Genomic DNA, 20,695 nt, shown 5'->3' with positions numbered 1-20,695 from the left:
GTATACCACGGATGCTCAAAAGGTTACTGGATCAAGATGGTCAAGACACTGATAGATCCATTAACATGTGAAAGAAGTGATTAAATGGCATATAGGTTGATAATGATAGATAATACAGGATAGATGATTGATAGATGACAAATGTATAATAGAGGACAGATGATTGATAATAGCTAGATAATGATACAGATAGGCAACAGATATTTAAAAATAGATGATAAGATATGTAAATAGATTAGATAGAAAAGAGGATGGCTAGATAGATAGGTAGGTAGATAGATAGATAGATAGATAGATAGATAGATAGATAGATAGACAGACAGATAGAGAGACAGATAGATAGATGAAGGCAGGCAGACAGACAGGCATACACCTACTGGATTAGCTCATTGGAAGTGGTCTTAAGGTGTTCACAAAAATGAGGAACCATTTCTCTGTATCTGTAATCAAAAGAACACTAACTCAGAGTTTTTTCTTTTTCTTCCTCTTCTCCAAGACAACATTTTCACGCCATAAAGATCATCTGGCTTTTGACAGAGATCGACACAGACACGGAAAAGCAAATCGACTCAGCCCAGCTGTGGCATTTTTCCTGAGCTCCCATCCATGTAGAGGCTTCAGTCTTTCCTGAAAGTTTTAACACATGAGGTTTTTTAAAGTCATCTCAGCTTTTAAAGTCCCTGAGGGAGAAAAAAATCTAAGTTAATCTTGTCATTGGTCAAAAATCACTAAAGTGCCAACAAGTCAGGGGACAAAGCTGTAAAGAAACATCTACAAAAAGAAAACAAATATTATCAAGCATAATGCAATTTACTGTAACTGCTGGACACAAGAAACTCATTCTGTCTGGCTATCTGGCCAGACAGGGCCTTTCCTAGAAGGTTGACAATACTATTGACAACCTCAAACATTTTGTTTCTACTAGACAAAAAAGGCCAGGGGTAATATTCTAGTTATTATGAAATAGTGCCAATATGGAGAAAAGAGTCATCCATGGTTTTCATGGGGATATCAGAAGACATAAAAAGTCTATACTTATTTCAACTACAGCATTATCTCTCCCAAAAAATAAAGTATGATCATACCTTAAGTTTTCAAATAAGAATGAATTTGAAGAGAATCCAGAATAATTTAGACTTTATAACTCAAGAAAAATATGAAAATAGAATCCTGCGAACTACTGATGGTGACCTGTGAACATGATTGTGTGTTTTTGCTGCTTTGTCTGTGAACTTCCTGATGACATTAATTTTCTCTAATGAACACATTTCATTTTTTCTGAATCATTACAAATTAAAGAAAAGCTAGGCTTCTTCTACGATCCATTGTGTTGGGTTTCTGTGTTTATCTGCTTTGTCTTGCTGTAGAGCTTCCGTTCCAAGTCCCACCCCCCAGCATCTTAGGTGAGTGTGTTGCTCTTCTTTAGCATAGCCTCCAGTTTCTACCCAAGGAACTGAGTCTCCAGAGAAAATGCTGACACATTGCAGAACTCAGATAATCTCTATTGTTTTCTAGACGTTCCTGAGAGATACTGTAGTTCAAGCCTGACATTTTTTGAAATTATGAAAATGAAATAGAGGCCAAAAGAAATGCTGTGCCCCTGTTTGAAACAGCCCGACAGCACCATGACTGGCTCTCTAATTAGCTCTCTGATCTGCATGACCTTCTCTGACCTGTTAATCTTCCAGATTGACAATGTTCTCACAGCTCTGTGAGCTTCAGCCTGCACTGGTTCCCATCTCACAGTCCACTTACTTGTCAAACAAAGACTAATGAAAAAGTGGCATCTCTGCGTTCATTTGACCAGCTCGTGAAACAAGCCATAGCATTCTCCTCTGTCTCTCTACTAACCACACATCATCTTGGTCACATCCTGGAGAGGAGGAGAGATATGTTTTAACAGGATCCTGCAGAGAGCCCATCCACAAAACACTCACGCTTGTCCTGAGATAGGATCTCGGAGTCGGGATTGAGAATGTGCTGGTGTGGAGAGACTCATAAACTGAACAAGAGGCAACACTCTGGAGGAAGCAGCAGGCTGCCCACTGTCTCCCATCCCAGCCACAGTCTCCCCTGGGAGCCTTCCCTCTCCAGCAGCATTAACGGAGAGCAAGCCCCTCCTCCTAGTGGAGCATCCCTGACTCTGGTATCCAATGGATGTGGCTTAGGGACACATTGCCTACACATGACCACAGAGTGAAGTGAACAAGGCTATCACCAGTCAACACAGTGTGTCCTTCCGCACAGCATGGGCTGGTTGACTTGGGAATGATTTCATGAAGTGGAAAGTGCAGGTCTGTGAAGATAACTCAGTTGGCATAGTGTTTGCTGGGTGAACATCAGGACCTGTTGAGTTCAAAGCCCAGTGAGCATAGGAAAAAAGTCAGGTATGGTGGTATATTTATAATCTCAGTCCTGGGGTGCCAGAGGCAGGCAAATCTCTGAGTCTCACTGAGCAGTAAGATAAAGTAGACTTTTCCAGACCAATAAGAGATCCTGTATCAAAAAGCAAGGTAGCCTGAGGAATGATGGTATAGATTTTCATCTAGTTACCACATGTACACATGCACATATCTGTGCATATTTATGGGCATGAATGCACACACACACACACACACACACACATCAATCCAAAATGATAATAACACAATGGAAGGATTCTTTAAACTATTTGTGGGTTTTTTGGTAAGCTTTTTGTTTTGGTTTGGTTTTTCTTTTGTTTTTAGCTTCTTCGATATTACCAATAAGTGTTCTTTATCAGGCAGGATTCTCTTTGTGAGTTATAGAAAGGCACTGTTTAGTCAAGGGAGTTGCAGGGTTAAAAAATAAAAAGGTGGCCTGGGTTTCATGTATACATGGGGGAAAAAAAGCTGGAAGGCATTTACATCATAGAAAAGAGATGTTGTGACACCCCAGGAAGAGAAATGAGGAATAGGAGTAAGTGTCTTTAAAATAAAGAAAATGCCTGGTGGTAGAAGGGAAAAGTCATTCCACCAAATGAATTCACATGACAGGGAAACTACATGTAACTATTAATGCAGCCTAAACATAAGGCTGTCCCGGTATGAAACTGCTGCTTCAGTCGGCTGAGTAGTTTAATATTGGCAGTTTGAAATGGTTTATTCCAATACATTAATATATAAAAATGCTTATATTTCCTCTCTGAGTAACAGTTGGGTCACTCACCTTCAAATGATCCTTTCTTATAGCTCCAGATCTCCTAATCGATTAAAAAAAAAGCTTTAGACATTAGTGTGGACGCCATTGATTCTCAAAGTTAACACAGCTGGACAGGACCCTCTCCTCAGTGAGCATCTCCTCCCTAGGAAGCCACTGCTCTGGACCTGTTGTTCACCTCTGGGGTCATTCCACATCTTAGCCAACTCCTCTAATACCTACCACATCCCTGTCCCAGGCTCCTTCCTTCTGACCCGCTAATCTCACCAGAGCAAAAGATCCCAGATGGAAGGAGAAGAGAGCAAGCTGAGACCAGCCCAGCGGGCAAGGAGTACAAGGATCAGGCTCTCTGAACTTAAACCCTGCCATGTGGCTTCCTTGACATCTTGCGTAGTTGGGAATTACAACACAGCATACCAGTCTCAGAGCATGAATTAGCATATGTGAGGCACCCAGAACAGTGCCCAGCACATCAACTCAGTAGATACTATCAATTGTTGTGATTTTAATCTTTTATGTGGATGCATGCAATTCCAGGAAGGAAAAGATGTCCATGCTGAAAACACACACAGGAGGTTCCCAGAGTACAGATATTCATGCTAATGTGTTCACACCTACACATATGAGTTCATAGAATGGGGGAAAAATAAAGATCAAACAGAGTAACTGGAGCAAACCTATGCATTCACCTGGTTTCATCTCCATTCACCCCCAGGGATGCAAGCAATATCTCCCTCTGCACATGTTAGAAAGAAGCCTGTCAAATTAATCTGCAGAATTAGAGGCAATGTCAACGGTTTCATCTCTGTAGATGTTATTACTGCGTTGTTATTCTTTTTAAATCCACAAACCTCTGCCCATCTTTCTCAGTTCAAGCTCCTGAAAAGTTCTTAGGGAGAGAAGTACTTCTCATCAATAGAAATTCAATTTGCTGCACAAGTTAAGATGCAGTAAACTTCTCTCCCCTTTGCTTAGCTGCTGCTTCCACAGTCATAAAAGGAGCCTAACGTTTAAATGGGGAAAAGGATCTTAAAGTTTAATCATTGGAGATTAAGTCTTTTTCATGAGGCCTAAGCTACACAGCAACAGGTTAGAAATGGATTGGCAGCCTGCTCCCCAGGGCAGGGCCACAGCACAGAGAAACATCTGCCCCCAGGCTCCTAAGGCTCATAAATGTGGAAAGAAATTGAAAGTTCCCTCTTCCAGTGTGAGCTCAGAGGGGCACGGGGTGGGGGTGGGGGTTGGCTTTGAAAGGGACAGGTGTGTCCATGCACAACAGGGGATGTTTGAAAGACCAGAAGCCTGATGATGGTTGATGAGCTGAGGCATGGGGTTTATGGAAATGCCTTTCCTCCGCATTCAGAAAGAGCTCTTCAGCCCTCACACTCACACTATGAGACAAGCAGACAGACTCACACATGAGAAATGCTGGAAATAGCCCACTCTGCATTCACCAGTCATCACGTGGCTCCAGCCATTCATAGCAATCCTCTGGCACTCCACACTGCAGAACTGTTTTCCTTTTGTGTCTGTGAATAAGACCAGGGAACACAGGCAAAAGAAGGAAAGGAATAATTGCTTGCTGTCACCCATTCAAATACCAACAGAGCCAATTTGGAAGAAAAGAATTCAGCTCTCCTCCCAGCAGGATGTCAACACCATGGATGACATCATACTGCCAGACATCCAGCTACAAATGAAACTTTGCCAAGGAAGGGAACGCCAACTGAGAGCCCTTGGTACCACCCTACTGTAGTCTGCAATGTGCACCAGGAAGGGAGAGAGGCAGAGGGCATGGGATAAGGTCCCTGCCTGAACCCAGGCTGGGACTGTAATATTGGGTGAAAATCTACCTTCACTCACTTCCCCAATTCCAGAAAGATTAGTGATGTCTGGAGTGATAATACAGAAAAACCACTGGGAGAACTTAGGGACAAGTTCATTAGCAGAGTCAGATATAGTCAATTTTTGGCTGTGCTGTTTAAAAATAAATTTGTGTGGGGAGTGTGGGGGTATGGTTAGGAGAGCTTGTTCTAAAAGCAGAGGGACCTGAGTGTGAATCCCTAGCACCCACATAAGGAATTGAGCATGACTGTGCAAGCCTTGTTCATATAATGTCAACACTAGGGAGCTGGTACAGTCAGAGCCTGAGAGCTTCCTGGCTGAAAAGATAAGTTTTGTCTCAATAAGAGACCCCGTCTCAAGACGATTGTGAGGCAGACAGGGTACTGGGCATGCTGTGCTGGCTTCCACGTGCACTTGCCTATGTGCACACTTACATGCATGTACCACACACATATACACATATTTTACAACATACACCACCATCACGACCACCACCACCACCACCACACATGCACAGAGAGCCCTGGAGACTCTCATTAAGGAATTGGGAAAGGAGGGGGGATTCACATGCTTGAAAGCTTATGGTGGCTCTCCTCTATGGGTGAAGGTCCTGTCCACAACGGGTTCTCTGATTTGATGAGGACAATGGAATCACAGACTAGTGGAGGCCATGGGTGATGCTTAGCTAGAAGATGATGTTGGCACATTTTCCCTGTAGGCAGTTAAGAATAAAGCAGTAATAAGTCTGCTTGGTGATGTCTAGTTGATGGCAGTTCCATAGAAGGAAATAGATGTGTGGTCTCCTCCTTTGCTCTAGCAGGGGGAATGAATAGAAGTCTGACAGCCAGAACAGTCAGGTGACCCCATACCCAGTTTCTAAAGCTCAGGACCCCATTCTCTGCAAACCTTGCTCCTTCTACCCTCTCCACCATGCATCCCTCTCGCCCATCTTAATTCTTCTTACCTTATAGAACATGTCTCCTGAAATGCATTCTTCATCATTTGACCAGTACTTTCCATACACTGACCACCATCCTAGCTTCTGGCAGATCTCTGCCCTAAGGAACAACTTTGGGGTTTGTTTTTTTATTACACATCTCTCCACATGATTGCAATGTCCTGAGAGATGCTATGTGTTGTCATAATGTCAGATGTTGGCTGTCTTGTCCATTGCTTTGCCCCCAGCACTTAAGAAAGCAGCCAGCATATAGTAGAAATGAAAAATATGTGTTGAATGAACAAATGCATACTGGTTGTCTCAGTTACATTTCTATTGCCATGGCAAAACACCATGTATGGTCAAAGCAACTTATAAAAGAAAGCATTTCATTTGGGACTCAGGGTTCCAGAGGGAAGCAGAGTCCATAATGGTCATGGCAGGGAGCATGGCATCAGGCAGGCGGATATGGTGCTAGAGTGGTGGCAGATAACTTACACATTGAGACAACCACAGGATAGAGAGAGACCTTATTGGGAATAGCATGGACTTTGGAAACCTCAAAGCCCAATCCCCAGTGACACACCTCTTCCAACAAGGCCACACCTCCTAATCCTTCCCAAACAGTTCCACCAATTGAGGACCAAGCATTTAAACATATGAGCCTATGAGGGTTATTCTCATTCAAGCAACCACACTGGTGAACATCTGCTTTTCATGGTCTCTATTTTTCTCATGCACCTGAATCCTAGCCTTTGCTTCTTCCATCTGGGCACACAGAACAAACTTGGGCTGTGGGGAATGTCTCTACCAGGCTGGTGATGAAAAGCAGGTCTGTCACACAGTGGGACTTTGTAAGCCAAGATCATGATCAGGACCACACTGGGAAGTTCAGGGAAGGTACTGACCCTGGGATTTTGTGGGTATGAGGTGAGGCCTAGAAATCTATAAAAGTATCCTAGAAGATTTTAGAGGCTCCAATCTGTCCCCAGTGAGCTCTACCTCCATGTCTTATCTTCATCTCACTCCAGGGACAGCAGTAGAAACCCAGTCAGAGAGCTGTGAGAAATCAGAAGGAAGGGGAGGGACTAGCATAGGCTGTATCTCTCCTATGTAGCTTCCTAACCTAAAGAAGAGATCTATGCCCTACACCATCCTCTGATATGCAAGGGAAAAGCTAAACACAAAGGTGAGGATGGCTCATTAGGTAAAAGTCCTTACACGAGGACCTGAGTACCAATCCCAGACACCCAAACAAAAGTCAGGCGGTGAGCACATCACTGGGTTTGAGCGTGTGGAGACAGGAAGATCACTGGGGCTTGCATGTCAGCCAAGCCTCGAAGAAGGTAGAAAGCCCCAGGCTCAGTGAAGGGCCACGTCTGAAAGGAATTCAGGAGAAAGTGATAGAGTAGGTTACCCAGAGTCCTCCTCTGGTGTCTACACGCATGTGCCCTGGTAGATGCACCTGCACACACACACACACACATACACACACACACACACACACACACACACACACACACACGTAGAACACATATTACACACAGCAGCAGTTGATAGTTAAACCTTCATGGTGTGCAGAGACTCCTAAGACATAGACTCCTGCCCTATAGTGACACAGTTAGCACTGACCATGACCTGGCTTTTATACCCACCATTACAAAGACAGACTAGGGTAGAGAGGATCACAGTGTTAAATGCTGCAGGAACACATTTGCTCTCCTGGGCATCACGTCATAGGCTTCCAGTGAAAAGGCTGCTACACCGAGATAAATATTTTAGGAGGAGAGTAAGATGCAATGATCTCACTGTGGAGGCAGTTTGGTCTCCAAAGGTCATTTTCAGAGCTGGAAATGATTCACACTTGGAACACTGGCTGACAGTGTTTGCTCTGTGGCATGTTTAAACATCAGTGGGACGTTTAAACTAGAATCCTAAACACCCATTGCCGGGAGGTTGGAAGCTCAGACTTCAGACTTTGAGAGACCAGGCAAGCAAGTCCAGGCTAGAGTGCTTCTTGCTGCAGCCCTATAGAAGACCCTGCTCTTGAAAACTAAGTCTTGACTCACGATCATTATGTGGTCATCGTGAGAGAGGTCTGTGTTGGTGTCGCTGCGATGAAGCCCAGGCTGGGCAGCAGCTAGGAGAAAAGACTCTGCTACAGAAATCCAAGAAGCAATGATGGCAGCTCACAGCTGATGCAACATCTGTGGTAAAGGGATGAGCCCAGGGGAGGGAGCTAGAAGGAAAACTCTGCCTGAACATGCCAGGTCTGACACTTGAATTGTCATGTAAAAAGGCAAACTGTGACAATTCATACAAAGCCCAAGCAATATAATACCACACTGCTTTAGAAAACAATGAGGTGCCCGCAGACAGGACTCAGCCTTCTGCAAAGATGAGTGCATTTCCTAAGTGAATGAAAGCCTGGTGCATTTCTCTTCTTCCTGCAGACAAACTATGGAATGCGAAACTTCCGCCGACATGGCAAAACGCCTCAGAATTGCTCTCATAACATCCCTGGCAATCTCAAAATGAGGCAGGCATTCTTACACATTGAAACATGAGAAACCGAGCTTAAGGAATCCATAAGTGCAAAATGGCTTAAGGTTCTATCCCAGCTGTCAATAAAAAAAAAAAAAGGGCAAAACAAAATTCTCCACCGACTCAATACTAGCAGTACCAAGTTCTGTGCAGCAGAAGGGAGGAAGGGGCATTGGTATTTATGCACAGTGCTGTCATAGTTGGAGGGATAAGCACGCCCTTAGAAAAAAGTAATGTCTGTTACCAGTAATTACTTCTGCAAAGACAGTTAGTTTCCCTGCCTTCCGGTATGTAGCAGCTCTTCAGATCCTGGCCAATTGCAAGCGGAGTATTGACGGTGATGTGTGACACACACACCTAAGGGAAAGGCAACTTTCTTCTCCTTACCACACCATCATCAACTCTGCTCACCAGTTCTATTCTCCCAGAATAATTACTTTGGATGGGCCATGATTACCAGCCAATGAGGCGACGGTGTGTTTCCCCTCACAGCTTGGTGTGGCAGCTCCATGGGCTTCTTGCATCAATGTGAGATTCAGGGAGGGTGTGCAAGCTCGGGACTGGCCTGTGTCAATGACACGTTCCTCCTGCTTTACCTCTCATGTGAGAGAAGATGCTTCATAAGAGCTCATCTACAACTCAGGCTGTCATTAGGTATCCACAGTGGGCACTCTAGGTGTTACACAGCATCCTGCATTTGTCTGCAGCTTACCTGTCATTAACATATTCAGAATGAAACAACATTGTGTCAGATGTGTGTTTAGGGACCGATGTCATTAATCTTCAGGGTCAACACCTGTATGCACCTTTCTTTCTAGAGAGCCAAGGACCTCAAAATGTGGTCCACTGTCCTCTATCCCTTCGTATTTCTCCACCAGAATGCCAGGTGATAAACTAAATCCACAAGGAAGATGTAGTCCCACCCTGCGGCTCTGTTTCTATAACATGATGGAAATTTGTTTTCTGTTTTAAAACATGGTGAATGCAAAGAAAGATCTAGAAAAATTCATGATGCCTCATTGCTTGTGACTTCAGCCTGTGCTCAGTGGTGTCATGGGCATGCTCAACCAGCACAGGAGGGACACTTGTGTGCATTTCTTCCCTATCACACATGCCACTAAGCCTAGCAGAAACCCTGAAAACAGTCGTGAATGGTATATTTACACCATGGTCAAATGTTGTCAATATTGACAGGCGTCCCCTTTCCCCAGAAAGCCAGCTATTAAAATATTTACCAGCACACCACTGTCTGCACAGAACTCCAGCTGTGGCCAGTGCTGTCAGTGTGAATATGGTCAACAAGTTAATTCTCCGTCGTTTGCTAGGGAGAGCTCACTATAAATAAATCCCAGCAATTTCTTCCTGTCATGGAATTTATTAATATCATGTAGCCCTGATGCCGGGAATATCCCTTAGACTGGACATGAGTGGTGTAATTGTTTGAAAGATTAATATGTATTAAATGTTGAAAGTCTACTGCGATTTATGTCTTCCACACACAGCAAACATTCAATGAATGGCGAGTGAAATTGGTTTCTTGGAAAGTTTCAAATCAGAGTGAAAAACAGTATCTCCAGAGGCAGGGCATCTCTTCTGTATGTCTCACGTGCTATGTCTCTAAAAGATGCATTGCACCAATGTGGCAGAACTGGCTCCCAAGTGCCTTAGTCATGTGACAGACAGTGGAGGAACACCACATTTGAAAAGCAGAAGAATAAAGGAGAGACCATAGAAACCAAAGAAGAACCTGATTATGTGTAAATTAAGCCTCAATTAACCAACTAAGGGATAACATGATGCCATTGGTGGTGTCCACCAGATGCAATGGGTCAGTGCCACTCTTGGTAACCGGGATTACTGATGGTTACAGGATTGTGTTGACAGTGCAGTCAAAATTTCCTCTTAAGGAAGCACACTCAAGGGAAATAATTCAAAACAGAAACCAAACTAAAACTAACCAAGTAAAAGACAAACACTGGCAAATTGTAAAATAAAATGTAAAAGAGATGAAAAATATCCCTCCATTAGTACAAGTGTGAAGACATTGCTTCACTCTGGGACCAATTACTTCCCAGAACGTGTGGAAAAAATGAAAGCAATCAAATAGTTTTAAATAGCAGGAAAAAGTATAATGCAAATATAATTAGATGAGGTTTAGATGAACCAGGAAGGTGATTTCTGCTGGTGGGCTAGAGAGAACAAAGAAGGTCTTTGAATGTGGAAATGAAAACAAAGATGAATCGTAAACCATACAGAGGAGATGACACCCTGATGTAGTGAGCCCTGCTGGCTGTTAGTGTAGGTCTTTTCTGCAAACCATACTCTGTCTCTGGGGATAAGAATGCAGATGTTATCTTACCTGGTCTCCTCCTCAGAGTCTGGGATGAACCCTCACAGTGTCCAACCCTGGAATTGCAATATTTGTGTCCCTCTGACCCATCATGTCCACGCAGTTGCCTTCTGTCTTAACTTGCCCTCTGTTGCTGTGATAAAACACTGACCAAAACCAAAAAGGAAAGGCTTATTTTATCTTGTAGTTTACAGTCCATCAAGGATAGCCAGGATGGGAACTCCAAGCAGGAACCTGGAGGCAGGAACTGAATCAGAGGCCGTGGAGGAGTGTTGCTTACTAGTTTGCTCAGTTGGCTTTCATGTAGCATACAGGAGCACCTTCCTGGGGTAACACGGACCACAGTAGGCTGAGCTCTCCCACATTAATTGACAATCAAGAGTATTCCACATAGACTTGCATATAGGCTTATCTAAGGTTGTTTCTCAGTTGGGGTTCCTTTTCCCAGATGGCTGCAGCTACTGTCAGGTTGACAAACAATGGGCAGGTGAATCTTTCCCTCGGAAGAAGGAAGAACAAAGGCAACCTGAATAAAGCCCTTATACAGAGTCACTACCACACACACACATCTCCATTCAAACGTTCAGTGCTAACCATCACCATAAATATGAATTTGTCTGAGAAACTGCGTTTACTTTTGACTGTCCAATGACATCTATACCCTTCACTGAACATGGATGTACACATATAGACATACACATACACAAAGGAATGCCACTTAGAAAGTGAAATTTCTGGAGGGCTGTGTTAGCAACTTTTCTGTTGCTGATTAAAAAAAAAAGGCACCATAACCAAGACAACTTATAGAAAAAGAGAGTTTATGTGGGCGTACGGTTCCAGAGAGGAAACGAGTCCATCATGGCATGAGGTATACCAGAAAGATACAGGCGGGAAGGCAAGGGCAGGAAGCACAGAGACCACATCAGGAAGCACATGGCTGGGCATTCACATCTTCAACCACAAGCACCAAGCAAAGCAAGAACAGCAAACTGCAAGTAGCCCCAGGCTTTCAATCTCAGAGCCTGCCCACTGTGACTTACCCTTCCAGCAAGGTCACAACACCTCACCCTCCCTAAATACTGTCACCAAGGAGTCCCAAGTGTTCAAATGCCCTAGACTAGTGCTTCTCAACCTTCCTAATGCTGCAACCCTGTAACACATGCTGTGGTGTGTCCCAACCATAAACTTATTTGAATTGCTACTTCATAACCATAATATCTGTGTTTATAGATGGTCTTAGGAACCCCTGTGAAAGGGTCATTCGACCCCAAAGGGTTCAAGACCCACAGGTTGAGAACCACTTCCCAAGACTATGGGGGGGCATTTATCACTCAAACCATCATAAAGTTAAAGCATCAAAATACCAATATTTAATACAAGCCAAATGCAGTTGACCAATTCAAAACTAGTGTAAATGCATATATCCCTTTCAAAGCTCCCAGCATACTATTCTCTCTCCTTTTTTCTTTTTGTAGCCTGCTTTTCTCCCAGGTGTACATGAGGGAGGCCTCCAAAGTTCACTTTTTGGCCATGTAAGGTTTCTTCATCTGTGTCTTCAGAACCTTCTCAGCCTCTACGATGTAACTGCACACTGGGAAAATAGTTCCCAGAGCCCTGCCAGTTCTCAACAGATACCCAGGAAACAGTCACAGAAGATTCTGTAGACCACAAAACCTCTCTAACAAGGCCCAAGTTGCAATTGGGCTCCAAAACAATGACTTCTTCTCTGTCCATTTGATGCCCTTGTGTTAGTAACACTTGTGTCTTGTTCATGTTTGAACCATTAGGAATATTTCTACCTCCTCCTCCTCATCCATACCTAACTATACATGAAATATTATATTAATAAAGCAATCTATTTCAGACCCTTTTTAAAAACAAAAAAATTACTTGGGCATTACCCTTTGTGATTTCTATATAACTATGCCCCTGTCCCCTCACCTTTAGACTTCTGGAACCATGAAGAAGTAGGGTCCTTGTCCTGGATCCTCTTCATTCTAGACCATTTTGTCTGAAGCCAGCTCCATCAGAAGCAAGGGCTAGGATGAGGATGAGTACTCCCTTCTATTTTATCAAGCACATGGTTTTAATTATTTCACAGTGCATATAACTATCAAAAATCACATTGTGTGCTGCAAACTTACATGCAATATCTATTTGTCTATTATATCTTAATAACGCTTGGGGAATAAATGAGAAAAAAGAAAATGTCACAACCTGGTCTGTTCCGCATTTTTCTACTTGTTTGGGCCTTTTGCTGTTGCCTCAAATTAATATACTTAAAATTAAACTTTTCTTCATCCTATGCCCGTGGTCTCCTGTCCATGTGTCTTCACATGTGTTCTTTTGCTGTGAAGGGACAACCTGAGCAAGCCAACTCTTGCAAAGGAAAACATTGAATTGGGGTGGCTTACATTTTCAGAGGATCAGTCCATTATCATGGTGCAACACGGTGGTGTGCAGGCAAACATGGCACTGGAGAAGTAGCCGAGGGTCCTCTATCTTGGCTTTCAGGCAACAAGAAGTTATCTGAGACAGAAGGCAGTATCTTGAGTATATATGAGGCCTAAAAGCCATCCTCACAGTGACACACTCCCTCCAACAAGACCACACTTCATATTAGTGCCACTCCCTTTGGGGGCCATTTTCTTTCAAACCACCACATTCTATCTCTGGCCCCAAAGGCTTGTATCCATATCATAACGCAAAAAATTCTTTCAGTCCAACTTCAAAAGTCCTCATAGTCTATCACAGTGTCAACAATATTTAAAAGTCCAAATTTCAAAATCTCTTCTGACACCCATCCAATCCTTAATTCTAATTGCTTATAAGACCAAAATAAAAAAAAACTGATCACACACTTCCAACGTATAATGGCATAGAATATACATCACCATTCCAAATCATCGGGAAGAGACTATAATGAGGAAATACTGCATCAAAGCAAGACTGAAAACCAGCTGGGAAAACTACAGACTGCATCTCCATGTCTGATGCCAGATTTCCAACTCCTTTCAGCTCTGTTGACTGCAACACTCTTCTCTCTCATGGACTGGCTCCACTTCCTGCTAGCAGCTTTCCTCAGCAGGTATCCCATGACTCTGGAATTTCCAACGTCTTGCGGTCTCCATGGCATTCCAGACTTCTCCTTTACAGCTTCACACAATGGCCTCTCTGGGCCTCCCTTCAGGGACACCCCTGACACACACCTGACCTCAGCTGCTTTCCTTCATCATGCAGAAAGGTTCCATAATGCCTTTCTTCTATCCTTGACTATGCAGCTAGAACCATGTGGCCAAAGCTGCCAAGTTCTGCTCCTTTCTGAGGCTAGAACATGACCCTCTTGTTCCTCAAACAAGGCCACACCTACTTCAACAAGGCCACACCCACTACAACAAGGCCACACCTCCTAATAGTGCCATTCCCTTTGTTAGCCATTTTCTTTCAAACCACACACCATGACATGTATGGCAGACTGTGTTTCTCTATCATATATGTAATGTTTCCCTCCCCACCTGCTCTTGGGGAGTTGCTCCTCCCATTAGGAATGAGAGGCATCTAACATCTGTGTGGAGATATGCTTCTTGGCTTGGACCCCAGTATTCTGTTGTGATTGCAAGTCCAAGATGGAGAAGCCTTTGGGATTCAGACTGAAGAGACCCTTGAATGAATCAGAGTTGAGCTTAGTGTGAAGCAAATAAAACCAGCAGAGCCTCTCCCCAGCCCAAGATCCAGGTGAGGGACCCAGCCATGTGTTAAATCACTATTCTGGGTTAATTGCAATGTAACACAAGGAAAAGAAAGGTCACGTGTCCTGATCCTATTCTGGAAGCCAAGCGTGTTCTCTGCAGTGTGCTTACACCAAGCCACTTAATGTCTGTGTTCAACTTACCAATTAGGCACTGTTATTAAGACCGTTTGACCAAGGGTGAACTTTGTCATCTGCTCTGTGGATGGCTTTGGCAGCTTCTCTCTGTCCTCCTCTGAATCCCCAGGATGCCACAGGTACCCTGTAACTTTTCTTTTTATCCTAAGGGGCTGCATTGCAAACATTTCTTTAAACTCTCCCTTCCTCGGTACAGAGGCCAAATATTACTCAGTCCATACAAAGGGGTTCAATAAATTCCCCACAACTGACGAATTATGAAGGCCCAAATGTGATTCTTGGCATGTAAGACCAGTACTAGTCTCTGTGGTTCCAGAATCGAGCACTTAACTCTGTTCTTATTTGACCAGATTTCTGAAGTCACAGCTCACCCTGATATTCCAGTCATCCTGGTCTGTGAAAAATAACTTTTCAACTCCCTCAATTCACTACAAGCGTCATTGTCTCTCACTTGAACATGTAGTTTCTGCCTCTGTGTACTCTTGCCTACTGTTGGCCTCCTTTCAGAATATCCCTTCCCTCCAAAAGCATGGTGTGTGTGTGTGTGTGTGTGTGTGTGTGTGTGTGTATGTGTGTAGGGGTATGTGTTGTAGAGTTGTAACAGTCCTTGTCTCCTGTGTATACATATGTCTATTTCTGTTATAAGCACAAACTCTTAAAACTAAGGCTTCAACTTGATATGCCATGTTTAGTTGGTATCCCTTCGAGGCCTGCTCTTTTCTGTAGAGGAAGGGGGAGGTGGTATGGAGGTAATGGGGGGGTGGAGGGAAGGGCAACTATGTAATACATGAGAGATAGATAAATAAATAAAAACAGAGCCTATGTCAAAGTCAACTACATCATTCTTAAGCATCAAACACAGAGCCAAGCAATAGCCACTCAATGAAAGTTTTCAGAATGAGTTTCTATGATGGCTAATCATCTCTGTCAACTTGACAAAATTTAGAGTCACCATGGAAACATACCTCTGGGTGTGTCTACAAGAGTGTTTCCAAAAATGTTTAACTGAAGGGAAATCCACCCTGAATGTGGGTGTCACCATTTCATGGCTGAGGTCCCATACTTACTAAAGGGAAAGCCAAGCACAAACGTTCACCTCTCCCCAATTTGTGTCTGTAGATGCTGGGCGACCACCAATCTAACACTCTTGCCCTTGTGCCTCTCCCACCATTTTGTTTGTAGACTGCTTTGTTTGTATTTTAATACAACAAAAAAAGTAAGCAGTCGGGTCGCCATGGTGAGCTGAACTTCTTTTGTGAGGTATTTATTCACCAAACTTGTTCTAAAGAGCACTGGGTCCTGGTATGCAGGCGAATTAATCAGAGAGCAATGCTACCCACCAGCTTCCACCCACAGATGTTGTCCGCTGCAGAGCAGCACACTGCCCTGGCCTGATGTAGTTGCCAAACAGAAGGTTCTCTTGGCAGGCATGTTGGCACACGGCGTGCTCAGTGGGCTGCACCCCTGAACCTGCCCTTCCATTGGCAAGTGGGCCTCCTCAGAACTGGCTTGCATCATACTCCACAGGCCTCCTGCCACCCAAACAGATGGGCACAAGTGTAATTGTGCCAGGGACTAAGAATGCACATCAGTTTGGTGCTCCTAATGACAGACTTGTCTCTTACAGATGCTGTCACCCATGTCCACACGGTAAACACGTCATAGGGGTTGCACAGGGATTACTTTTATATGCTATTTCACAACCCATAATTAAAGAGTCCTGGTTTTAAAGACAGAGGATGAGAAAAAGAGTTGGGGATAAAACAAAACAAAACACTATCTCCCATTAAAGCCTTAACTGGTGGTGTCCATGGAGCTGGGGTGAGGTGCTCTCTCCCCCTGGTGGAGTTTAGATTTAGGCTTCTGTAAGCAACAGCTACATCCATGCCTCGGGAGTTGTGTTGTTGACAGGGAGCCAGAGGCTGAAAGACAGTTCTCTCAGGGACCAGCACACCTCCACACACAGGGATGGACAAGTTTAAACTCTTCCCACTGAAACCAGTTCTACAAGCCATGTTCCACGGAACAGAGAGAAGGACAATATACCCAACATCCACTTTATTGACAACCTGCTTGCAGTAATGTCAGAAACCAGGCTGGAAGCCTTTATTGGCTCAGTTATCTCAGTTGTCTGATGATGTAGGACAGCTAGACAACAAACTTAACATCAGGAGCAGCCAGCATGGCCTTTGGTGTACATTACAAATTTAAAGGTTTAACATTGACAAAGAGATAATACCACCTACAACTCTAAGGCACTTTAGCTCTGGTCTCTTTTTAGATGCTGACAACAAATTGGAGGTGCATTGATCTACAAGATCCATGTATATCACAGGTAGGATTTAGTTCTTACTTCCCAAACTCTAAAGTATCCAAGACTCAGTTGGAATATGAGAGAGGAAATCTGGCATCCTTGCTTGTCACATTTGGAATATTCCACAAAACCCAGTATCACAGGAAAGCCCCATAAGAGAATACAGACCACAGAACAAAGCCAGTGCCCAATAGTCATCAGGAGGTCCCATGGCTGACCCAGTAGATTGCCTGATATTGGGTGACATACAGCTCTGAGACAAGTTACTAATACATATTCTGGGCCATGACACTTGGAAGCCAAGACCCCTAAGGCCTGATGCTTTTCTGGTCACACTAAGGGTGCCAGATGCTTCTCCATAGACACAATTCAGCCAGTCTTTTTTACTGTTGGCCTTTTAAAAGTCACTGTTGGCAGACAGCCCCAGACAGAGGCTACCCTGGGGATGAAGTATCCTGGAAGAGTGTGGTGCAGACAGAGATCAGAGACAGCTTGACTGGCTGCTGTAGAGGGACCGCCTCACTGACAGCACTGGAGTTTTTTTTGCTAAGCATCAAAACAAACAAAAAGCCCATGCTGACAAATGAGAGTCTCAGTGTACAATACTGAGTCAAGCCCTGTCCTGGGGGAGATTTCAGATTAACTAGGTAAATGGTTTTAAAGAAATCAACCTCCAGTTTTGTTTACTTGCAAGTGTGAGTTCTATAACTTTCAAAAATATTCAGGACCTCATCTGCTTCCTGCTGTGCAAAGTTAGGATAAATCTGAGAGTTTAACGTTAGCATCCCTCCTTCAAGTGACTCAACCTGCAGGTCCCAGATATGTCTAAACTCATTCTCACCATTGGGGATTTTTGCTTCCAGTGTCCCCTGTTCCAAGCAGAAGTCCATGCAACGTGCATTTGTCTGGTGGCAGGATGAATGGCTGAGTCCTGGCATGTACAAGCTGAGGCAGCCGTAATCTGCTGCTGTTCTCCTTGAAGGTCACTAAATTTAATGTTGTGATTGAAGCTCAGCACCTCCCATAAATCCTCAGAGAACTGTGATTCCTAAGAAGGCAGATAATTCGAAGGTGGGATGTGTTGACCTGTGCACACATGTTAAACAATTATAAATGGTTCCCTTTCATCTGTCCCAGAAGTAATCGACAGCAAGACACAGAAGCATAAATCCTGTCTAAAATGAGACAACCAGGAAATAGCCCACGAGGATTGGTGGGTTCATCACAGCACTGACACCCTCGTACAGTGTCAAATGGTGACAAATGACACTGATTTTCAACCTTTTCTTAACTTGAACTAGTGGCTTCTATCTCTGGTTTCCTTCTTGCAGAAAGAAAAAAATGTCTCATTTATCCTGTTGGCATCATTCCCAGTCAGTGAGGGAATGTGACACTTCTCCCAGGTAACCAGCTCAAAGGTTCCTTGCTGAGCTAGTTGGTGTAGGAAGTGTTTTGGCAATGGAAAATACATAGGGAAAAAAATCATTCTTTGACTTTGAACCTGGGTTTTGCAGGAGGCGCCTGAGATACACAGGATGCATGGCACAAGTTAGTCTGACTTTGGCCCTTGCCATTCATGTAATGTTTGATATGCCAGAATGAAAACATGACTTTATGTGTAGGCTTTGTCCCAAGATATACATGAAACTCTTGAGGGTGTTACAGGTTCTGTCATTGGAGCAAGTTGGACTGCAGATTCACGAGCAAAGTGTGTTGGAAACCACACAATGGAGCCCATGAAAGCATAAAGCACTGGAGGATAAAGAAATGAGGCAGAGTGACTGATGATGGAGGGCTATCACACACACATGTGCATGCGCACACACACACATACACACACACGTGTGCACACACTGTACACACTTGTACACACTTGTACTTGTGTTTCTTTATTTAAATTCCCCTTTTAATAAAGATACTGGAACTATTGATTAGTGATCCATTTCTCTATAATGTGGCACCTGCAGTAACCCAGTTTCCCAAGAAAGCCACATTCTGAGTTACTGAGGTTTAGAACTTCAAAATGCAGGTTTGAGTCGGTGGGACTCAAGTCAACAGGCAATGTTCCCTAGCATGAGACTGCTACAATAACCTGTCTGTCTGTCTGTTCCCCAGCTGAAAGTCCAGGCCAGAGTCACAGCAAAGGTCAAAGGTAAAGTAGAGGAAAGTAACAAAGACCAAGATTGGAGGAGAACTCAGAGTCAATGGAAAATCAAAGGCAAGACTTAAAAAAAAATTCTGAAGGGTCGCTTAACCCAAAGGAACCAGGCTATCAGAAATTGGGATATGACAGTAAAAAGTTGTGTAATTGGGTGTGGTATAACTATGTAAAAATTAGAGAAGAATAAAAACATTGTAGGGTACCTATGAAAACTGAAGTTTTAGTATTTTCTCCCCCTGAAAAGCCTATGCCTACAATTCCATAAGGCTATCCAGCCCACCCCAAGCAGGCTGAGAGCTCCTAGTGAACCAGTTACAGTGACTAGAAACGTGGACTCTTGTACCCCCCCCATGAAACACTATGGTGCCCCCAGACAGATAGCCATTTCATTGGATGACTACATTCCTTCTTAGGACCTGATTCACTCCCTGAACCTTAAGGAGGACTAGAAGATCCTAATAGACCTACATTCTGAGTTTTTTCAAGGACAATTCTCCTGTTTCAGGAAACATGTTTTATCTTTTTCTTTTTAAGTTTGTATTTACTTCTCTGCACCTTGGGCACAAAAAAAACAGAAAAAGAATACTTTTTTAATAATACAAAATATTGGAGTTATATCTTGATTTTAAAAAAAGAAGCAAGTCACTTCCATTTCCAATAATGGTTTATTAGAACAATACCACCAGATAAAAACAAATAGAAGTCCTGGGTGCAATATTAAAAATATCTCCTTATAGCAATTTAAAACCTATCAGGATGTAAAAAGTAAAATAAAATCAAAGCATGGCTAAGGTCCAGAGAACCAGGTATAGGAAGCTTTGCCTACAGGGACCATAGGGTTCCTACTTGCCCTTAGAAGCTGCTGCCTTGCTTCAGAAGCCTTTGTGTGCAGCGTGAGATGATAACCCCATGCCAAACATTTCTATCAGAGACGCAAAATGTAGGTTTTCCTATAGTAATCTTGGAGAAAGGAATAGGAACCCAGGAGAGTGGTGTTACGAGTCCACTGAGGAGGAGGCTGTCTTTGTAGGTACAAAGGGAAAATGAGCACATTCCTAAGAAATGGAAGCCACGAGTTAATCTCTACATGCTGGGGTGTGATGCTTGATATTGGGTGTCAGCTTCATGAGATTCAGAAGCACCTAAGAGAAAGGTTTCTGGAAATGCCTATGAAGGTATCTCACCAGGCTTTGAAGGAAGCAAGACTTGCCCTGAATGTACATAGCACTGACCCCTACAGGGTGAGGCCCTTCTCTCTTGGTCCCAAGATGTGGGGCTATTTCTGTGCCTACTTGACCATGTGGTTGCATGCCTTTGAAATTGGCTCATGTGGGAATTTGGAAAAGTGTAGAACTGTAGACTAGATAAACTCCAAGTACTGGGAGAAGAGTTTGTGGCAGGGTCAAATGTCACTTAAAGAGGCCCTGAAAAGTCACTGTAGGAAGCTGTGAGGGTGAAGCCTACATTGTAACAGAGAACCT

General features: G+C 43.6%; 1 long non-coding RNA gene across 1 annotated transcript; it reads right to left on the bottom strand.

Moving 5' to 3' along the window:
• Positions 1 to 321: 321 nt before the first annotated feature.
• Positions 322 to 18,095, bottom strand: LOC110343658. The gene is made up of 4 exons (XR_002385962.2): positions 17,895 to 18,095; positions 13,268 to 13,382; positions 12,795 to 12,917; positions 322 to 627 (listed from the first exon to the last, which is right to left on the bottom strand). It is a non-coding gene; the product is annotated as an uncharacterized LOC110343658 (long non-coding RNA).
• Between the last annotated feature and the right edge of the window lie 2,600 nt (positions 18,096 to 20,695).

Source organism: Mesocricetus auratus, unplaced genomic scaffold (assembly GCF_017639785.1).
Source record: "Mesocricetus auratus isolate SY011 unplaced genomic scaffold, BCM_Maur_2.0 Super-Scaffold_100015, whole genome shotgun sequence".
Classification (NCBI taxonomy): Eukaryota; Metazoa; Chordata; class Mammalia; order Rodentia; family Cricetidae; genus Mesocricetus; species Mesocricetus auratus.
Note: the sequence above shows the minus strand (reverse complement) of the source record. Positions and strands in the feature narration are given on the sequence as shown.